Source organism: Belonocnema kinseyi, chromosome 8 (genome assembly GCF_010883055.1).
Source record: "Belonocnema kinseyi isolate 2016_QV_RU_SX_M_011 chromosome 8, B_treatae_v1, whole genome shotgun sequence".
Lineage (NCBI taxonomy): Eukaryota > Metazoa > Arthropoda > Insecta > Hymenoptera > Cynipidae > Belonocnema > Belonocnema kinseyi.
Genome location: NC_046664.1, coordinates 11314709 through 11334722, shown reverse-complemented (window position 1 = coordinate 11334722; position 20014 = coordinate 11314709). Strand labels below are relative to the sequence as shown.

Genomic DNA, 20014 nt, shown 5'->3' with positions numbered 1-20014 from the left:
GTTGGTTTAAATTTTTTTTGAAAGTTTAACTATTTTGTTAAACTCATCTTTTTTGGTGGAAAATTCAACTGTATTCGTAAAAATTTGTCTTTTTGGTTTTAAAATTGATATTCTCTGTTTTGAAATTGAACTATTCTGTTGAGAAGGCTATATATTTCGACTTTTAATCACTAATTCTCAATCCAATTAAAAATCGGTGATATTCAGCTTTTTTTCTCTTATTTTTCAACTTTAACTCGCATTTCGCATAGCTGATTTCAATTTTCATTGAGTAGCATTCGACGGTTTTCTGGGAGCAGAATTGCGTTCCTGAAGCGAATAATCGATCGCACGTCTAGTACCGAGTGTACTTTAACGCCACAAGGAAATTAGAAAGTATAGCAACCATCTAATCTATCTTCGATCGAATCTTTCCTGGAACACTTCATTACTTTTGTAGAATTTCTCCATTCTTATCTGTGTGAGCAAACTAAGAAATTTAACAGATAGTAATATTTTTTCATCGATTTGCAGAGAGCTAAGCTTATCAGTAGGGTAACAAATACAATGTGAATATCAGTAGGAGCTGAATAATGGAAAAAGTCACTAGAATGTATGGTGAGTGTTCTGTAGTATTTTTTCATTAATAGCAAGATTTAAAAAAATGATAAACATTTTAAATAAATTTTAAATTTCTAGTATTCAAAGTAGAAAAAAATAGTTGAATTTTCATCAAAAAAGTACATTTTCAACCAATAAGGATGACTTTTCTACCATAAGTAATCAATTTCTACTAAAAAATTAATTATTAACCAGTTGAACTTCGAGATACTACTTCGTCAGATGGTGCTGTTTTGAATGTTAAAGACAGGCTCATTCTTCTCATTCGATTAAACGAAATAATCCGATCAGTCCCATCGACTTCAGTAGTCTAATGACATTAAAGTCCCACTGCTGCTCGACGTGAGCTCGCTATCGTGCTTATTCTCATGCGCCGCCCGCTTCGAGTGAACTGCCGGAACGTCATGGCGCAGTTACACAGGTAGGCTGTTAGTGCACAGGGTCAATTCTCGGAAAGTCTACATCCGGAGGGCTAAATCCAGGATTCACTGCAGTTGAATTTTAACCAAAATCCGATTTTCTACCAAATGATAATTATTTTCAAAAGAACAAGACGAATGTTTAATATTTGAAAAATAATTTTTAATGCAAAGTTTGGACTAATAACCAAATATTCAAATTTGTGAGTCAAAAGGACATATTTATTCGCAGACAGTTGAATTTAAAACAAATAAAGATGATTCTTTATTGTAAATGTACTAATTTCTAAAAAATAGGATAATTTTTTCAAAAACAATTAAGTTTTCAACAAAAAAGTTCATCTTTATCAAATAAAAATGACTTTTATATTATAAACAATGAATTTTCTAACGAAAAACCAATTTCTAGCCAGTTGAATTAAACAAGAAGAAAACGAATTTTTAACGAGATCGTTGAATTTTTATCCAAATATATGGATTTTCAATCTACAAAGATGAATTTTAAAACAAATATTAGAATTTGCAACTAAAAACCATATATTTAATACCAAAAATGGATTTGTCAAATTGTTAGTTTGAAAAAATAATTTTCCTAAAGAAAAAAACGAATTTTCAACCGGTTAAATTCAACTAAAAAAGGTAAAATTTTAAACAAATTGTTAAAATCTCACCCAGAAAGTCGAAATTTTCAACAAAAAAAGATTATGTATCTAATTAAAAACATGAATTATTAGCAAATTACATGAATATTCTACCAAATAGGTATTTTTCAACGATATTTTTAGCAAAGCATTTCAAACTTCATCTAATTGTAGTTTTATTTTCAAAAAAAAAAATTGAACTTTTATTCAAACAGATCAATTTTTTCCTAAAAATATTAGTTTTCCAAAAAAAATTAATGTTCTAATATAGAAAATAATTTTTTAACAAAATAAACCAATTTTTAACAAGATTGTTGAATTTTTAACAAACAAAAAAATACTTTTCGAACCAAAAATAAAATGGGACTAAAAGGATAAGTTTTCAATAAAAATAATTGATTTTCTATCACATATTTTAATTGTTCAAGAAGTTTTTGACAAAGCAGTTTTAATTTTAACCAAGTATTTGAATTTTTAACCTAAAAATATAGATTTTTATCCAATGAGTTAAATTATCAAACAAAAAGAATTAATTTTTCACCAAGAAGATTAATGTTCTACCAAAAAAGGCGGATTTTTAATCAAAGACATTAATTTTCATCAAAAATTGTATACTTTTGAACTAAAGGACGAATTATTTACAAAAATTTATAATTTTTAAGTCGAAAATATAGCTTTTTGAAAACGCTAATTTTTTACCCAACATTGACGTGTTCACAAAGTGTTTGCTTTGTAAGCAAATAGTTCAATTTTAACTAGATATATATATTTTTAAGTAAAAAATTTATTTTTAACCAAATAGTTTGGTTACCAAATTTTTGAATTTTAACCAAAAAAAGAAAAGATTTTAAACCTAGAATATTCATTTTTTAGAAATCAAATAATTACATCTTAAACCAAAGAGATGAATCTTCAAAAAAAAATTTTAATTTTTAACAAAATAGGAACAAAATTTGCCCTCTTTTAAAATGCATGGTAGAAAATGCATGTATCAGCTTTAAAATGAATATTTTTTAGTAAAAATTTGATTTCGTTGTAGGAAATGCGTGTTTCGGCTTCAAAATTCAACAGTTTGTTTGAAAATTTAAGTATTTAGTTCAAAGTTAACTTTTTTGTGTACATTTATATTTTGGGATAAAAATTTAACTCTTTAGAAGGAAATTCATCTTTTGGCTTGATAATTCAACTATTTGGTTAGGAACTTGTCTTTTTGGTTTGAAAATCAATCTTTTTAAGTTGAAAATTTAACTATTTTGGTAGAAAATTTGTCTTTTTGGTTAGAAATTAAACTGTTTTGTTGACAATTTGTTTTTCTTTGTTAAAAATTAATTTGACAACTGAAAATCGAGTAATTTTATTTTTGATTAAAAATTTATCTTTATGTGTCTAAAATAAAAAAATTTTGTTAAAAATTAATATTTTTTTTAAACTAAACATTTTTGAATTTAAAATTTAACTGTTTTTTAAAGATTCGTTTCTTTGCTGCTAAAGTTAAGTATTTTTGTTGAAAATTCTTTTGCTTTGCTGAAAATTGATTGTTTTAACGAAAATGAACTTTTTTGTTTTTAATTGAAAATCGAATTGATACTTGATATTTTTAGAGTATAATCAGTCTATTCTAATTTTGATTGAAAACGTGTCTTGTTTAGTTGAAAATTGAACTATTTGGTTAAAATTTATATATTTTATGTAAAATCCATATTTTCGGATTGAAAATTCAACAATATTACTTGAAATTCGGGTTTTGTTTTTAAAATTCTACAATTTGTTTAATAGTTATACTATTAAAAACCATACAGTTTTCCCCCAAATTATAACATGAATAAGAAAAGTGAATTTTGTTTTCAGTTTAAATGAAAATAAAACAAAAGAGTTAAATATTTTTCATATTTTATAGCAAGTTTTTTATTTATAAAAATTTAATTTACAGAGCATTAAGAAATGTTTCTGTGGATTTTTAATATCATTATCATAACAAATTTATGATTAGATTCATAACATGCGTCCATGAAGTTTACTATAAGGGACGTAATAAATGTAAAAATTCCAATCAACTTTTTAAGATTAATTTTGAAGTAGTTGTTATATGAACACTTGATATAAAAACTGCATTTCACGATACAATTTATCGCTCCCTGGTAGAAAAAAATTTGTACAAGAAAGTACAAAATTTTGCAACTGTAATTTTTTGTTTAAACATGTACTTTTTTGTAAAAATAAATCTAAAAAATTCAACAAAATATACAATCAAATATAAATACTCTGGCAAGAAAATATATGGTGGTAGTTTATTGTAGAAGTGAACAAGTTTAAACAAAAGAAAACCCAAATTTTTTACTAGTAATACTTTTAGAATTTGTATTGAACATTTTGTAAATTTTATAAATTTGTAATTAGGAAAAAGAGATTTTTTGAATATTTAGCAATATTCAACTTTTTATTAAGAATGAGCAATTGCAAATAAAACATTAATAACCAAACAATTTTAAACTGAATTATTTGAAATACTAAGCCTTGCATTAAAAATAAAAATTATTGAGATTGCTGAACTAATTTAAAAAGATTTTTTATTTTGAAAAATTAATTTTAAGAAAATAATCCAAATGGTTAAAATAAATGGGATTATTGTATCAAAAATTTGAAACAAAATGTAGATTTTTGAATATTTCTAGCACAAAATTTAGGAGCTTCTGAAGTATTTTAAAAGGTTGAAAAAAAAATCTAATCACAATCCCTAGGAAAACTGAAAGCCTCTCATTCATTAGATTTCAGGGAAATTTTAAAAGGGTTCTTTTCAACAAATTTGTAAGCGGATATTTTAAAAGATATCAAAACAAATTTCGATTTGCATATGAATGTGTCTATCTGAAAATGGCTTGAAATAATATAATTTTAAAAATTTATAAACATTTGTTTCGTCAATTTATAGCATTGAAAATGAAAGCGTGGATTTCTATTTTTTAAATCTTCAAACTGTAAAATGTATCAAAGTTAAAAATGTAATATTTTGATGTTTGATGGCTTTTAAGATTACGCTTTGAATATTCGAAATTGCAGTTCAGTTCTTATAACTTTAAATAAAAAATGTAAGAAATACAAAACCTGTAAATTCTTGTTGATTCTTTTAGTTGTTAAATTCCTCCGAATAATGAAAAAAACTTTGTAATTTTTTGTAAATTTTTTTTACCAGGGCTGATGGTGATTCTATTTTTCTTTATGTCGACACGATTGAAAATAGATAGTCAAAGTTAAAGAGTCCAAATTTAGAAAGTCAGTTTATTTTTCTAGATGATCGTAGAAACCATCTCGAATTTTGTTAACATAGAAAGAATCTTATTTTGTGGTCATTCTGACTGTTATAAGAAGATCAGACTCACTATCAGGATGATCAAAGAGTCCTTTCGGGATGATCAATACGATCACCTTGTTTCTACTCATTTCGACTATCCGCGGAGGAGCAGATGACCCGTTACGGAGAGACAATATCTGTGCGGCAATTGTGCGCGTGGAAATTTAAAGGTTGTGATCATTTTCGGAGTAAGCCAATCGCGCATGCTCAGTACTGCTTTTCAACCTCCTTGGGAGCACTGAGCGAAAGTCTTTCGAGCCTTTCAACTTCACGTTTGCTATTAATTAGACTTACAGATTTTTTAATTCAGTTTAAACTGCTTTCCGATATTTCGAAGATGCGTGAAGAGTGACGCGCATAAGACAGATCATTTTGGAATGTGGATGAGGTTTCCTTTTTTTTTTAACTTTCAACGTCAAATTTGATGCTTTCAAGGGGTTAACGATAAGTGCATCACTCGAAATGCAACTATCAATTTGTTGTCACAGGTTCGTTTCAGATTGAAAAGGTGCTACATATTTAATTACTGATTGATGATGCAGAAATGAACGAGATTTGTGATAAAGGTTTCCGAATTTACTGCAGTGTTTGATGGTGGTCCGGTCGATTATCCGAAATGTTTAAATCGCTGTATGATGTGATCAATTCGACTGATCGAGATGATCAAATCAACCCTCTATGTTGACGAGTTCGGACCTATGTGATGATCATTTTGGCTCTCTGCCATGATTAAGTCGTACGTTTGAGAGGATCAACTTGAATATCTGAGATGATCTATTCAACTTATCAAAATGATGAAATCGACCATCTATGCTGATCAGTTTTTCCCTCCGTGACAATTAAGCCGACTCACTGGTATGATAGATTTAAAACTATTTTTTAAGATTCTGGAGATAATCGCTTTAGCAATCTAGAAGGCTATCTAGAAGCTATCAAGAAGTTAACCTAAAAATATTGCCAGTCTGCCCATTCAGATGGCCAGATTGAACTTCCATTTTTCTTTACGAAAGAGTGTCATGAATGTTGCAAATTTTTTTTTTTTAATCTGACTATCTTTTTTTAATCCAATCAGACTCAATCTATTTGTTAAAAGAAAGAAATTTTTGCAGGTCTTCTGGTCATTGCAACACCTTCAGTAAAGAAATTAGTACTCCCTTTCTGCAACCGTCTCGAACTTCACTGGGTAAGTTAATTTGACGATTTTATTATCTGCAATATTTTTATAATCTCTGGACTAAATTTTCTCACAAATTTACCTAAATAAAAAAATGGAATATCCTTTATGTGATAAAAATTAAATTTTTAAGTAAATACCTTTGACTCACGATTGATAAGTATTTTAAATTATCAATCATATGTTTGTCACCTCTAAAGTAACAATAATTTACTTTGAAAAATGATCGTTTTGAATAAAACAGATTATTTTTCGATGCCTTGAAACCTGTTGTTTTACTTCAAAAGTAAGGCTGTCGAAAATGGAGGGTCAAAAATGAAGGACAAAAATAAATTTGACTTCTTATGAATTAAGAATTTTTTATGAAGATAACATTTTTTCTATAAATACCTTCGGGTTGAAATATTGATATTTTATTATTTATACGCAAAAACATGTATTAAGTAAGTTTTGAGCAGATTCTATCTTCTTTAACGATTTATTTAATTTAAATAGTGTTCTTTTTACTAGAGTTACTATAGGGTTATTCATGCTCTTTCTATTTAAAATAAGTATAATTTTTTACAGCCAAAAAAGAAAAAATCTCAACAAAAAATTAATAGTTGATATTTCAAGCAAGAAAATATTTTCATTATAAATAAAAAAGTTGATTTTCTACCAAAAGAAGACGAATTTTAAGTTTAAAGGTTTTTTTAGTATATTTTTTTAAATTAAATTCCGCCAGAATAAATTGCTTACTATGAACAACTTAAACACTAACTTCTGAATTTGAAGATTTAAAAAAGAAAAGATTTGAGAACCAGAAATGAAAATTGAATTATTTTTTATTTGAATATATTCCAAAATCAATGTTCTGAATTTTCATTTTAAATACTTGATTTAGAAAATTTTCTCTTTCGTAAGTTAATGTTTCTTTCCCATTTTCGAAATTATAATATTCTTGAATAGAAAATAAAATTGTTCAATTTTGAACTCTTCGAGTTAGGAATGATAGAATTTCAACTCCCTTCTATTGAAATTTTCAAATTTTCCAAAACTTTTTTCTAAATTCGATGTTGAGAGCATTTTTATTTCAAATTTTTCAATTTCAAACAGCTGCGCTTTTATAAAGAAGTGATACAATTTTAGATTATTTTCATTCCGTTAAAAATATATATATTTCTTAAATTATGAATTTTTGAATTATTTATATTTTTAATGTAAAAAAAAATAAAAACCAAGCTACGTGAACGCCCGCTTTGCTTTAACCATGAAACAATGAATTTAGTTTTAAATTTCCAATTTTCAAATTTTAATCGCTTAGAAATAAAGTTCTTAAATTTAAAATGATTGATTCTTAAATGAGTTTAATTGAAAATGATATAATTTACAGCCCCTTGCATTCTATCAAAAATTTTGTATTTTTTCAATTTTATCTGATAAAATATTCTTTAATTTAGAGCTTTTCCAGTTCAAAATACGCATACATTTACTGCTACTTTTTATCATGTTTTTGAATGGCCACAGAGAAAAGTGGATTTTACCATTTAGAAATGTTGTAAAATTTCGAAATGTTAAATTTTATTTTCCAGGATTTAAAAATTTCCTATTAAGATTTTACAGCTTAATACTTTCAAGATCAAGATGTAAAAAATTAAAATGTTTATTAGTAAAACAAAACTTTAAATATTTGCATTAATTTTTTTTTCAAAACAAATTATTTTAATTGAAATAATGCAATGAAAATTTAGGAAAATTCCCGTTTTTTTATTGACTGTCGAACTTCAATTTAGGTTTGGTTTTAGTTCTGACCTTCGAATTCAATTGAGCCTCTCTGAACGTAATCAGTAAACTATGAAAATCACCCCCCCCCCCCCCCCCCCCCCCCCCCCCGACTTCTTTCATTCGAAACGGCGACACGGCGTAATTCTTGGAATGCATAAATTGAGTTTTCTTAAATTGAAGTCCGACTGTATTATAAAAATACCATTTTTAAATGTTATTTAATAATGGAGTTAATTTTGCTGAAGTCAAGTATAAATTAAAATACTGCTGTATACATCTGGCTTGAATAAATAAAGTAATAAAATTTTACATTCTAGATCTTTAATTCTTTTCAATTTCATCAGGTAAATGCATGATATATTTTTCTTATAATTGACTTTTGAAAATGGAATTTCGAAATAACAATAAAATTATTTAATGCATTTTAAGTACCAAATAAGTTCAAAAAACTGGGTAGCGAAATATTGTACATACATTCTAATTAACTTGAAAAAATATAAACATTTATTTATTTAAATCTTCACCTAATATCAATCGAAAATCTTTTTCTAGTTTCTTTATATCTTAATAATTTTTGTTAAGATTTTGATTTTTAGATTTTTTAATTTGTGGAGTTTTTGAAGATTTCTTTTTTTATTAAAAAAAATGTTTATTTTCTTACATATCTTTCAGATGAACAATCTTGAAAATATTTATTTAAAAAAATCTTTAAAAGAGGGTTTTCCTACGAAAAATTGCTTCATATTAGTCAATCCATATTTGCTTTTCTAATTTATATATATGTATATATTAATTCTTGGTGAAATATTTGAATTTTATATTCTCTAAGTTCTAAACTTCTTGAATGATTCCGGTTTTTTAAAATATTAAGTAATGTTTTTCAAATACAAATTTTTAATTTTAAAACATATTTTTAAAGATTTCTTCTTTCATTCCCTTTTTAAAATATGTTTTCTTTTTATTTCATATCTTTTCAGATTAATCTTGAAAATATTTATTTAAAAGAAATCTAGAAATGTGGGTAATCTTACGAAAATACTATAGAATACTATACTAAAGAATCACTCAGTTCTATAGAATTCGACTGAATTTTTCAGAATTATTGGTGAATTTTAACAAATTCAGAATAAACTTATAAGAGTTAAAAAGAATGAAATTTAAATTCAAATGAATGTTAAACATTTCCATTAGTTTCTGTATAATTCTCGTAAATATAAAAGAATTTAATTGAATTCAGGAAAATTTAATAAAATTCATAAGAATTTGAAAAAATAGGAAAACAATTCTAATAATAAGATCATTTCGATCGGATTGTGTGAAATGGGAGTAATGAAAATTCAGATAAATTCAAATAAATTCAAGAAAATTCTTAAGAATTTTAAAGAAATCAGGGTAAAAATCTAAAAAAATGTCATTTACTTCAGTAAAATTGGAAAGAATTTAAAATAATTCAAGGAATTTCATGAGATCTTCACGAAGTTCATATGATTTCAATACGAATTAAAAAACAAGTAAATTGAATGGACCAACAATTTTTTAAATAAAAAAACAGCAGATGAATTCAGATAAAGAGCAGTGAATAAAATGATTGAATGAGAATCAATTAAAATTCTAATTAATTCAATATGAATTTAAAATTCTTTAAGCTGAATTTCAATAATTGATATTCCCAAAAAAAAGGTATGGAATTCAGCGGATTAGATGGGAATTCAGAGGAATTCAAGTAAATTCAGAAATTGAAATATAAATGTTCTTTTTGTTTTAAAATGTTACTAAAAAGTGCTTTGAGAAAAAATGTGGTGGCTCTGCTTATAAAAAATTTAAAAAGAATCCAAAAAGTCGAATTTATTTCTACTTTGATGAATATTTCATCCGGAATTACCTTGGAAATGTATTTTGTTTGAATTAATACAAAAAACGTAAAATTTCGAAGAAGATATAGAATGTCTGAAAAATAAACAATTTTAGGTTATGTTAGGTTTTTAGACCGAAAAGCGTTATTTTTTATTCAAAGAAAGTATTAAATTTCACAGAGAACAAATTTAATTATCGCTTATTATCGAAAATCAACATTTTGTAAATAAAAAAACATTAGATTATAATGATTTTAGAAGTTCATAATTTTATTTTTCTTATTTTATGTTACATTAACGGTTTGGTAACCGGGAAATAACCAGAAACTTGTTTATGTTTTTAGATGCCACCCTGAAAAATTTATCAATATTGAATGTTAAAATTAAAATATTTGTCTGAAAATAGATTTTTTTTACATCGCTGGGAATCAAACCCAGGTCTTCTGATTGCTGGCCGGGTACTCGAACCACTAAGCTACTAAAGAGATCGATAGAGGAACCTTTTTTAGAAATAAACGTTGTCTTTAGCAATGTGCTGCGTTTTTATATGATTCAATTTGACAAGAAATCTTGCTCTTACCACTAAGCTACTAAAGAGATCGACAGAGAGACCTCTTTCAGAAATACACGCTGTGTTTATCAAGCTGTTACGTTTTCATCTACGTCATTTTTCCAGAAATCTTTCTCTAACCAATAAGCTACTAGAGGGTTCGATAGAGGGACCTTTTTCAGAAATAAACGTTAACTTTAGCAAGGTTTTACGTTTTATATGCGTCAATTTTACAAGGAATCTTTCTCTAACCACTAAGCTTCTAGAGAGATCGATTGAGGGCCTTTTTCAGAAATAAACGCTATCTTTAACAAGGTATTACGTTTTTATATACTTCAATTTTATGAGGAAACTTGATATAACCACTAAGCTACTTGAGAGGTCGATAAAGGAACCTTCTTTTAGGAAAGACGCGCTATCTTTTGCAAGGTTTTACGTGTTAGACATGTAAATTTTACAATGAATCTTGCTCTAACCACTAAGCTACTAGGAAGATTGATAGAAGAACACGTTTTCAGAAAGACAAGCTCTGTTTACCAAGGTGGTACGTCTTAGAGACGTCAATTTCACAAGGAATCTTGCTCTAACCACTAAGCTACTAGAGAGATCGATAGATGAACCTTTTTCAGAAATAAACGCTATCTTAAGCAAAGTGTGAAGTTCTATAGACGTCATTTTTACAAGAGATCTCCTATGATAGTAGTACAGATTTTTTCTCATATTAAATGTGTAAAATGACACATATAGAGTTTGAGATGACGGATGCAACAACTCGACAACCGCTTGAAACCGCGTAGAAGTATTGTCCAGCCGAGAAAATCTATGGATAAAAAAAGTGGCCGCAGCTTAAAACAAAATATACATTCATATTTAGCTTGACGCGGCCGAAAAATTTTCTAATGAAACTTTTTCATTGGATGATTATTACTTAAGATAAACAATAAAAACTTAGAAAATTGCGGATCAAAAATCGATGTTTTGTAAAACACAACTCGCGATTATTCGGCCGTTTGTTGATAAAAGTTCTTGCAATTTGTATGGTATATTCTCAATATATAAGTTATGACTTTAAATAACGCGCATTGTTTAAAAAACTAATATGTCTGTTTTAGTTTAATATCAAAATTGATGCGAAAGAAAACCACGTTTTGCCAACTTCGACCAGTGCGACGGTAACAATAAAATGTTACTTGAAGTAACTTATCGTGAGAAGGTTGTTCACTAGAATTTGAAAAACTTTTTCTGAAAATTTGAAGAAAATCGGTCAAAAATTGTGGAAATGGCAGCGAGTTAAAGTCAACACACGCTGCTGCTAGAGCAATTTGTTGCTCTTTGCCACTGCTAGCTAGCTGCATAGGAACAGAGGCCGATAAGCGGGGCACTGCAGCGGCAGCATATGTTGACTTGAACTCGCTGTCATTTCTACAATTTTCCATCTATTTTCTTCAAATTTTCAGAAAAACTTTTTTCAAAGTCTAGTGAACAACTTTTTTGCGATAACTTACTTCAACTAACAATTTTTCGATGACCGTCCCACTTGTCAAAGTTGGTAAAGCGTGGTTTTCGCTCGGAATCAATTTTTTATTAAAAAAAGAAAAAATGTTAGCTTTTTAAACAAACTGCGTAATTTAAAGTCATTGCTTGTATATTGAGAATACACCATAATAATTTCATGCATCTTTATCAACAAACGGCCGCATAATCGCGAGTTGAGTTTTACAAAACATCGATTTTTGATCAGAAAATTTTTTCCTTTTTTATCGTTTATCTTAAGTAATAATTATCCAATGAAAAAGTTTCATAAAAAAATTTCTCATTAGAGTCAAGCTGAGTACTAATGTATATTTTGTTTTTCCCGGCTGGACAATACGAGGTCTGTTAAAAAAATACGCGGATAGAGGTCATAAAAAAGTACTTTATTTGGAAGTTACACGTTTGGGTCTCCTTGAAAATGCTCTTCTCCCCAACGCACACACTTATCCCTAGGGTGTTTCCACTTGTTGAAACAGTCCCGGTACGCTTCTTCTGTGATGGCTTTCAGCTCCTTCGTCGCATTTGCCTTAATCTCCGAAATCGTCTCAAATCTTCCTCCTTTGAGGGTTTTTTTAGTTTTGGGAACAAGAAAAAGTTCTGAGTGCTGAGTGAGCTGGAGCGTGGCACAAATTTCGCAGTTTTGCGGTGCATCTTCAATTTTTTAGTCAAAATCTCGGAACAAGATCCAACTGTTATCCCACACTTCTCCGCATGCTCCCTAAAGGTCAGCCGTCGATTTTCGCGCACCAGGGTGTGGATTTTGTCAACGTGTGGGTCGTCAGTTGACGTTGAAGGACGCCCAGGACGCTCATCATCGTCAATCGGCCGTCGGCCACCCTTGAAAAGTTCATGCCACTTGAAACATGCAGAACGCTTCATGGCAACATCACCATAGGCCGTGTTGAGCATGGCAAATGTTTCAGTTGCAGATTTTCCGAGTTTCACACAAAATTTTACAGCAATTCGTTACTCTTTCAGGCTGTCCATTTTACAATCGCACAAACAAAAAAAAACACTCTTTACTTAAAACCATGTAGCTTAGCGACAAATAAAGATATCTGCGACTGGAATACCGCGTTTTAAACAGCTGATCTGTACGAACTTAGCGACACCGAGCGGATTCTCCTGAAACCAACTCGAGCCGCGAAATTCAAACAGTCCGCGTATTTTTTGAACAGACCTTGTAATTCTACGCACTATCGAGCGCTTGTCGAGTTCTTGCACCCGTCATCTCAATTGTTCAATTTAATTAGTCATGGCTCTTTATGTGTATACCATTTTCCGACCCCCTCCAGCTCACTTCTCTTGATTTTCGCCTGACCTACAGATAAATTAATTAGAATGAAAATAGAAAAAGAATCCCCCTATTCCCATTGAAGTAATTCCTTCCCTTATTTGGTGGGATCTGTGTGTGTGTTGCGAAATGTAGATTATCAACGCCATAAAGTCAGGATCCGTAGAAGTGGTCGTTTCCACTCCATCTTTCCCATGATAAAGTGTGAAATAGCTTCTTAGTTCTACATAAGGGAGGAACTGGCTGAGTCGTCACTTATTTGGCCTACTCGATAAATCTCAAAGTAATAGGATAGAAACTTCAGCAGGTCGCAAGGAAAAGCATCGGCGATTCTTCAAGGGAGACTCCACAATCTCGAGTCTGAGATTGCATGTAAGTCCAGCCTCCCCTATATAGGATAGAACTAGGATAATTTTCCTACCATGAATTTCTTTTAATTTTCTCACGATTCACTATTTTCTGGTTTTTCAGCTCTTCCCCCTACAACAAAACGTGAAAAAATATTCCTCTCCCACCCCCACCCACCCGCTCTTACTGTAGGTAATTTTTAGTTTACAGAAGTGTTTTGCTAGTTACTGCTAGTAGAATTAGGTAGGGTGTTCAAAACTTCTCATTTTTAAAATTCCCTGATTTTTCCTTAACTAATTTCTTATTTTCCTTAATTATTATTATTCAAATACCAGCATTTTAATCGTCTAATACTTTTCATGTGACATCTTTTATAAACGGAATAAAACAGTATTTCAGATACAAATTTTAAAATTTAATAATTTATTTTAAACAAAAAAATGCCTTTTTTGGTATAAAAGATGGATTCTTAACAAAATAATTGAATTTTAAAGGAACTAATTAAATTTGCAGCATGATAGTTAAATTATCAACCTAGAAATATAAATTCCAAACAAGAAAGTGTCATAGTTTATATTCAAGTAATCAATAAAATGTTATCTAAATTATTGAACTTTCAACCCAGAAGGCAAATTTTCTCTACTGAACTTAAATTTTAAAACGAAAAATCTTATAAAAAATGGAAAAATTACGTTTCCAATTGAAAAGTTAATTTTAAACAAAAAAAAAACGTTCTTTCATTACGAAGTTAGATTTCTAAGCTAAGAGGTGAGCTTTCAATAAAAAAAATTTTTAACAATATAATTTAACTTTTGCCCAAAAAGTTCAATTCTCAATTAAAAAATATACATTTCCAACAAAATATCTAAACTTTCGTCCAAAGAGATAAATTTTCAAATAAAATGTAAATCTTTATTGAGAGAATGTTTCTGTAACAAAGTGATTTAAACAAATATTTCAAACAATAAAAACTGTTCAGTACTAAAAGAAAGAAGAACTTTTAACCAAAAAGTTGCATTTTCATGAAAAAATTAAAATTCTACTAAAACAGGCGAATTTATAAATCAAAAAGAAATTTTTTTTTAAACAGTGGAATTTTTTATTGAAAAAGATTTTTGTTGGCTCTTTACGATCAAACTATGAATTTTTAAACAAGAAATAATTTTCTACGCAAAAAATTGAATTTTTAAGCCAAAAGACGAATTTTAAACAAAAGGGTTGACTTTTTTAACAAAATAGTTGATTATCTTTACCGAATATTTGCATTTTTATCCAAAATAATGAAATTTCTCCTAAAAAAAAATAAATTTTTATTTAAAAACAAATTTGTAGAAACTTAATCTTTTTGTTTAAAAATTCATATTTTTGCTTAAAAATGTAACAACTAGGTTTTAAACTTGAAGTTCTTTTTTAAAAATGAAAAATACAATCTTCTCCCTCTCTTTAACAAATAAACTATTTGGTTTTGAATTCTTGAATTTCATTGAAAATTCATTTTTTTCAGTAAATTAATCTTTTTGTTTGAAAATTCAGCTTTTTTTAAATTAAACTTTTTGGTTCAGAACTTTTGGATTTTGTTGAAAAAAATTTTTTTATAGAAAAGTAACCTTTTTGTTTTAAAGTTCATCTTTTTGGTTGAAAATTCAAAAACTAGGATTTAAAGTTGGAAGCACTTTCTTAAAAATTTAAAAAAAAATCCCTTCTAAATATTCAACCTTTTAGTTGAGAGTTCTTGAATTTAATTGAAAATTCGTCCTTTTTGGTAGTCAATTAATCCTTTTGTTTTAAAATTCATCTTTTTTTAGTTGAAGATTGAAATTTTTGGTACAGAATTCTTGATTTTTTTTAAAGATTCGTTTTTTCAGCAGAATATTATTCTTTTTGTTTAAAAATTTATCTTTTTGTTTAAAAATTCATCTTCTTTAGTTGAAAATTTAAATTGTTGATACAGAATTCTTGGATTCTGTCAAAGATTCGTTTTTTCAGTAGAAAATTATTCTTTTTGTTTAAAAATTTATCTTTTTGTCTAAAAATTTAACAAATAGGTTTTAAAGTTAAGTTTTCAAGGGTTGAGTTTTAATGAGTTGAGAGTTCTTGTATTTTATTGGAAACTCATCACTTTGTTTAAAGAGTTCAATAACTTCATAAAAAAAATCAACTATTAGATGGAAAATCGTTTTTTAATTTATAATTATTTAAAAAAACTAAAGTTTACCCATTCCATTTTTGGTTCAAAATTTCCCTTTCTTAATTTAAAATTCATACCTGGATTAACTTCCACTACAAATTTAATCAGGCCAATTTCAACACTTACTCTCAAAATCATATTTTTATAAAAATTGATGATTTATTACTAAAGTTTATAATTCACTACACTGCCACGTGGACAATATAGGCATATTGGCAAGTAGACTCGCTATAAAAACCAAAATAAATCAGTAGAGACGTAAAATCGGGTTTCACCTAAGGATCCCCTTACTTTAATGTGGGGGGGGGGGGGGGGGGGGGGGGTGTTATAAGAAAATCGACGATTGTCAAAGAGGGAATGGAAATTCAAAAATCATGGAACTCTTTTCTGGTCTGAAATACTTCATTATTATACTTACTATACTAATATCAGTTAATAAATAGAGCTGTCAAAACGACAAGATCTTGTAAATGCCTTGAATAGGTCTAATATAATTGCCTAGCTTCCTGATAAAGCTTCTATAGGAATATAGTTCAATGTATCTAAAAGTTTTATTTGAATACAAAAATGATTCTATCCGTTTGCAACCTGCTAAAGTTAAATGCTCTTGATTTTTTCCCTGTCTACTCTAGGGTGGCTTCCCCTACATCAAAAACTTGACTGATTAACCCCTCGAGTCAGTCCGTAGGTAGAGGGTAGTAAGGGACTAGGATCGAGTTCAGGGAAGATTTGTTTGGGGGCTAAATACCACGTCAGTATTCTTGGGAGACCTTTTCGGGAGTATACCCAATTTGTGGATCACCCCTTAATATAAAAGAGGGTTGGAGAGGGTTGAGAAGGGTTGTGGTGTGGCGTTTCATCGGACACGGTACGATGCGACACGACGTCGCATTGTCTGCTGGAAAAGAAAATCCTCGTCGCGGGTGCTTAACTGGATCCGTGCAGTACGAAGAGCCCCGACAGCATGGAGCCAACCAAGTCTGACTTCCCGGTCGTTGCTCTACTTCTTGCATCTCAACGTCAGCCTAGCACACACAAACCGAAGCGATCCTCAGTCACGCCAACGTATTTACGCCAACACAAAGGGTTCATTTTTCGAGTACTCGTTCTTTCGTTGCTTCGTTCAGATCGATTGGCTGAGGGATGTTCTTTTGCGTGCCACAGAATGCTGGTTCAAGTTGAAAGGAAAAAAAGAGCAAGACACTTTTAAGTCAAGCCTGTGGTCTGCCTGGTAGTACAATGACAAGTGGTAACGTCCTTTGCAGTCAGGCAAAGTATTACAGCTTGTAGGTTCAGATATAGGTACGCCTGCCTGGTAGTACAATGACAAGTGGCTTGCAGGCTTAGGTATAGGTACACTTAAAAAACAAAATTTTCTTTATTCAACAAAATCATTTATTTGGCCGCATTTGGTTGATTTCAGAAAATACTTTGGTTAAATGAACAAAGTTGTAAATAAAGTTCTTTTAATGTAAACTTAACCATTCCATGTTCAGTTTAACATTGATCTTATTTAACTGAAAATTGAGCTATTTGATGGAAATATTAACAATTAGATTCAAAATCTCTTTCAAAATTAAAATTTTTTTTTAAATTTATGTATTTTGTTCCAAACTAATTCCTTATGCTAAAAATTATTCTTGTTCTGATTGGAAATTCATTACTTTAGTCTGAAATTCCTTTGAAAATCAAAATTTGTGGGAAAATTGGTATATTTTGACGAAAATATATAAATTATGTTTGGTAAAAAATTAATCTTTTTGGAAAAATTCGTATCTTTGATTGAAAATTGTTTTTTTTTTGTATTTAAAATTAATTTTGCTAACTGAAAATTTAACTTTTTTTTGTTAAAAATTTAGTTTTTGATAGAATTCTTAGTTAAAAACTTATTTGACTTGTAAAAAATTTAACTGTTATGTTAAAAATTTGTCTTTCTTTGTAAAAAATTAATATTTTTGTTGAAAAATCATCCTTTCTTGTTGAAAATTAATTTTTTTTACTAAAACTATATTTATTAATTTTTTGTTGTTAATAATTTATCTTTTTCTAATAGGTATTTAATCTTCTTGGTGATTAAGTTATCTTTTTGGCTAAAAATCTATACCTTCATAAATTGAATATTTTGTTAAAAATTTATTTATTTTCGTAAAAATAAATTGTTTTTGGTCTAAGATTCATTCTTTGCTTGAGAATTCGTTTCTTCGATTAAAAATTTGTGTTTTTTTTTGTTGAAAATTAATTTTTTTATATAAAAATGTAACTATTATATTTTTACTCGAAAATATGTCTTTTTGGATAGACATTTAATCTTCTTGATTTGAAATTTATCTTTTTGGTTGATTTTCGTTAATTTTGTTGAAAATTCGTCTATGTTGTTAAAAATTCATCTGTTTTGTTTCAAATTCATATTTTCGGTTGAATATTAAACTATTAGATCCAAGTTTTTTTTAGTTAAACATTCATTATTCAAGTGAATACAATGGCAAGTGGTAACGCCCTTTGCAGTCAGAGAAAGTATTAAAGCTTGCAGGTTTAGATGTGGTACGCCTGCCTGGTAGTACAATGACAAGTGGTACCCTTTTCAGTCAGTCCAAGTATTAAATCTTGCAGGCTTAGGTATAGGTAACTTAAAAAACAAAATTTTCTTTATTCAACAAAATCATTTTTTGGCCGCATTTGATTGATTTCAGAAAAAAGTTTGGGTGAATGAACAAAGTTTTCGTTCAGTTGATCAACTTCGTTTGCTTTCATTAATCAATGTTTTTGGTTGAATCGTTTTGTTCATTTTAGAAAATTATTTATTGATTTAAGAAAATTGAAAAACACCAGTTAATGTTCCCAAGGGTAAAATAATACTTTAGAATCTCCAAAAAAACCTAATACTCCAAAAAAACCACCTCTTCCTCAGAATCTAGTGAATCATCCCATCCCCATAATAATATTGAAAATGCCCAATATCCACGCCTAGAACTTTTTATAAAACGAACTCCAAGCGTCTCAATGCAAACAATAATAAAAGTAAATAATTTTAAATCCTCGCACAAGTCCCCTTCCGGAAACACCAGTAGATAATCCAACCCACATAAGAATATTCCAAAAACCCCAAATCTACCCTCAGGGATTTTATTAATCATTTGAAAACTATACCATTGCGCCCGCTATGCGCGCATTGATTATCTTTTCTTTATAAAGGATTTGTCAGATAAAAAGGTTCATTAGCAGATTATTTTTCTTAATAACTAAATATATTTCGCATGTGTCGAATTATTCAATACTTTACTTGAATATTTTTTTAATATTTCAGAAATATAAAAAATGCACTTTTAAGTATCATTTTTCGATATTTTCATTGTATTATTTACATCTAAATAATATTTTTTAAAATGAAAACTTGCTCCTGTAATATGAAAAATTTAACTTTAAAATTTAATAAGTCAAACAAAAAACCTTCTTTAGTTGATGATTCATCACTTTTTTCGGCAAATTTCAGCTATTTTATTGAAACATTTTTGTTGTAAATAAAGTTCTTTAAATGTAAATTTAACTATTCCATGTTCAGTTTAACATTGATCTTCTTCAATTGAAAATTGAGCTATTTGGTGGAAAATTTAACAAATAGATTCAAAATCTCTTTCAAAATTTACAACTTTGTTAAAAATTTATGTATTTTGTTCCAAACTAATTCCTTATGCTAAAAATTATTCTTTTTCTGGTCAAAAATTCATTACTTTAGTCTAAAATTCCTTTAAAATTCAAAATTTGTTTGAAAATTGGTGTATTTTGTCAAAAACATATAAATTATATTTGGTAAAAAAATTAATCCTTTTGGAAAAATTCGTATCTTTGTTTGAAAATTGTTTTTTTTTTTTGTATTTAAAATTAATTTTGCTAACTGAAAATTGAAATTTTCCATTTTTTGTTAAAAATTTACAGTTTTTTATAGAATTCTTAGTTAAAAATTTATTTGCCTTGTAAGAAATTTAACTGTTATGTTAAGAATTTGTCTTTCTTTGTAAAAAAATTAATATTTTTGTTGGAAATTCGTCCTTTCTTTTTGAATAAATTATCTTTTTGGTTGAAAATGTATTCCTTCATAAATTAAATACTTTGTTAAAAATTTATTTATTTTGGTAACAATAAATTATTTTTGGTCTAAGATTCACTCTTTGCTTGAGAATTCGTTTCTTCGATTAAAAATTTGTGTTTTTTTTTGTTGAAAATTAATTTTTTTAACTAAAAATGTAACTATTACATTTTTATTCGAAAATATGTCTTTTTGGATAGACATTTAATCTTCTTGA

The 20014-nt window shown here is 28.3% G+C and overlaps 1 protein-coding gene across 2 annotated transcripts in view; it reads left to right on the top strand.

Moving 5' to 3' along the window:
- The first annotated feature begins 530 nt into the window (after positions 1 to 530).
- LOC117178276 (ras-related protein Rap-2a) overlaps positions 531 to 20014 on the top strand; it is an 87763-nt gene continuing 68279 nt past the window's right edge. The window contains exons 1-3 of one of the 2 annotated variants that reach the window (XM_033369631.1): positions 554 to 597; positions 796 to 1021; positions 6119 to 6192. The gene's annotated coding sequence lies outside the window, so the exon portion shown is untranslated. Of the gene's footprint in view, positions 598 to 795; positions 1022 to 6118; positions 6193 to 20014 lie in introns of both variants that reach the window. The other variant, XM_033369632.1, reaches the window with a different exon arrangement.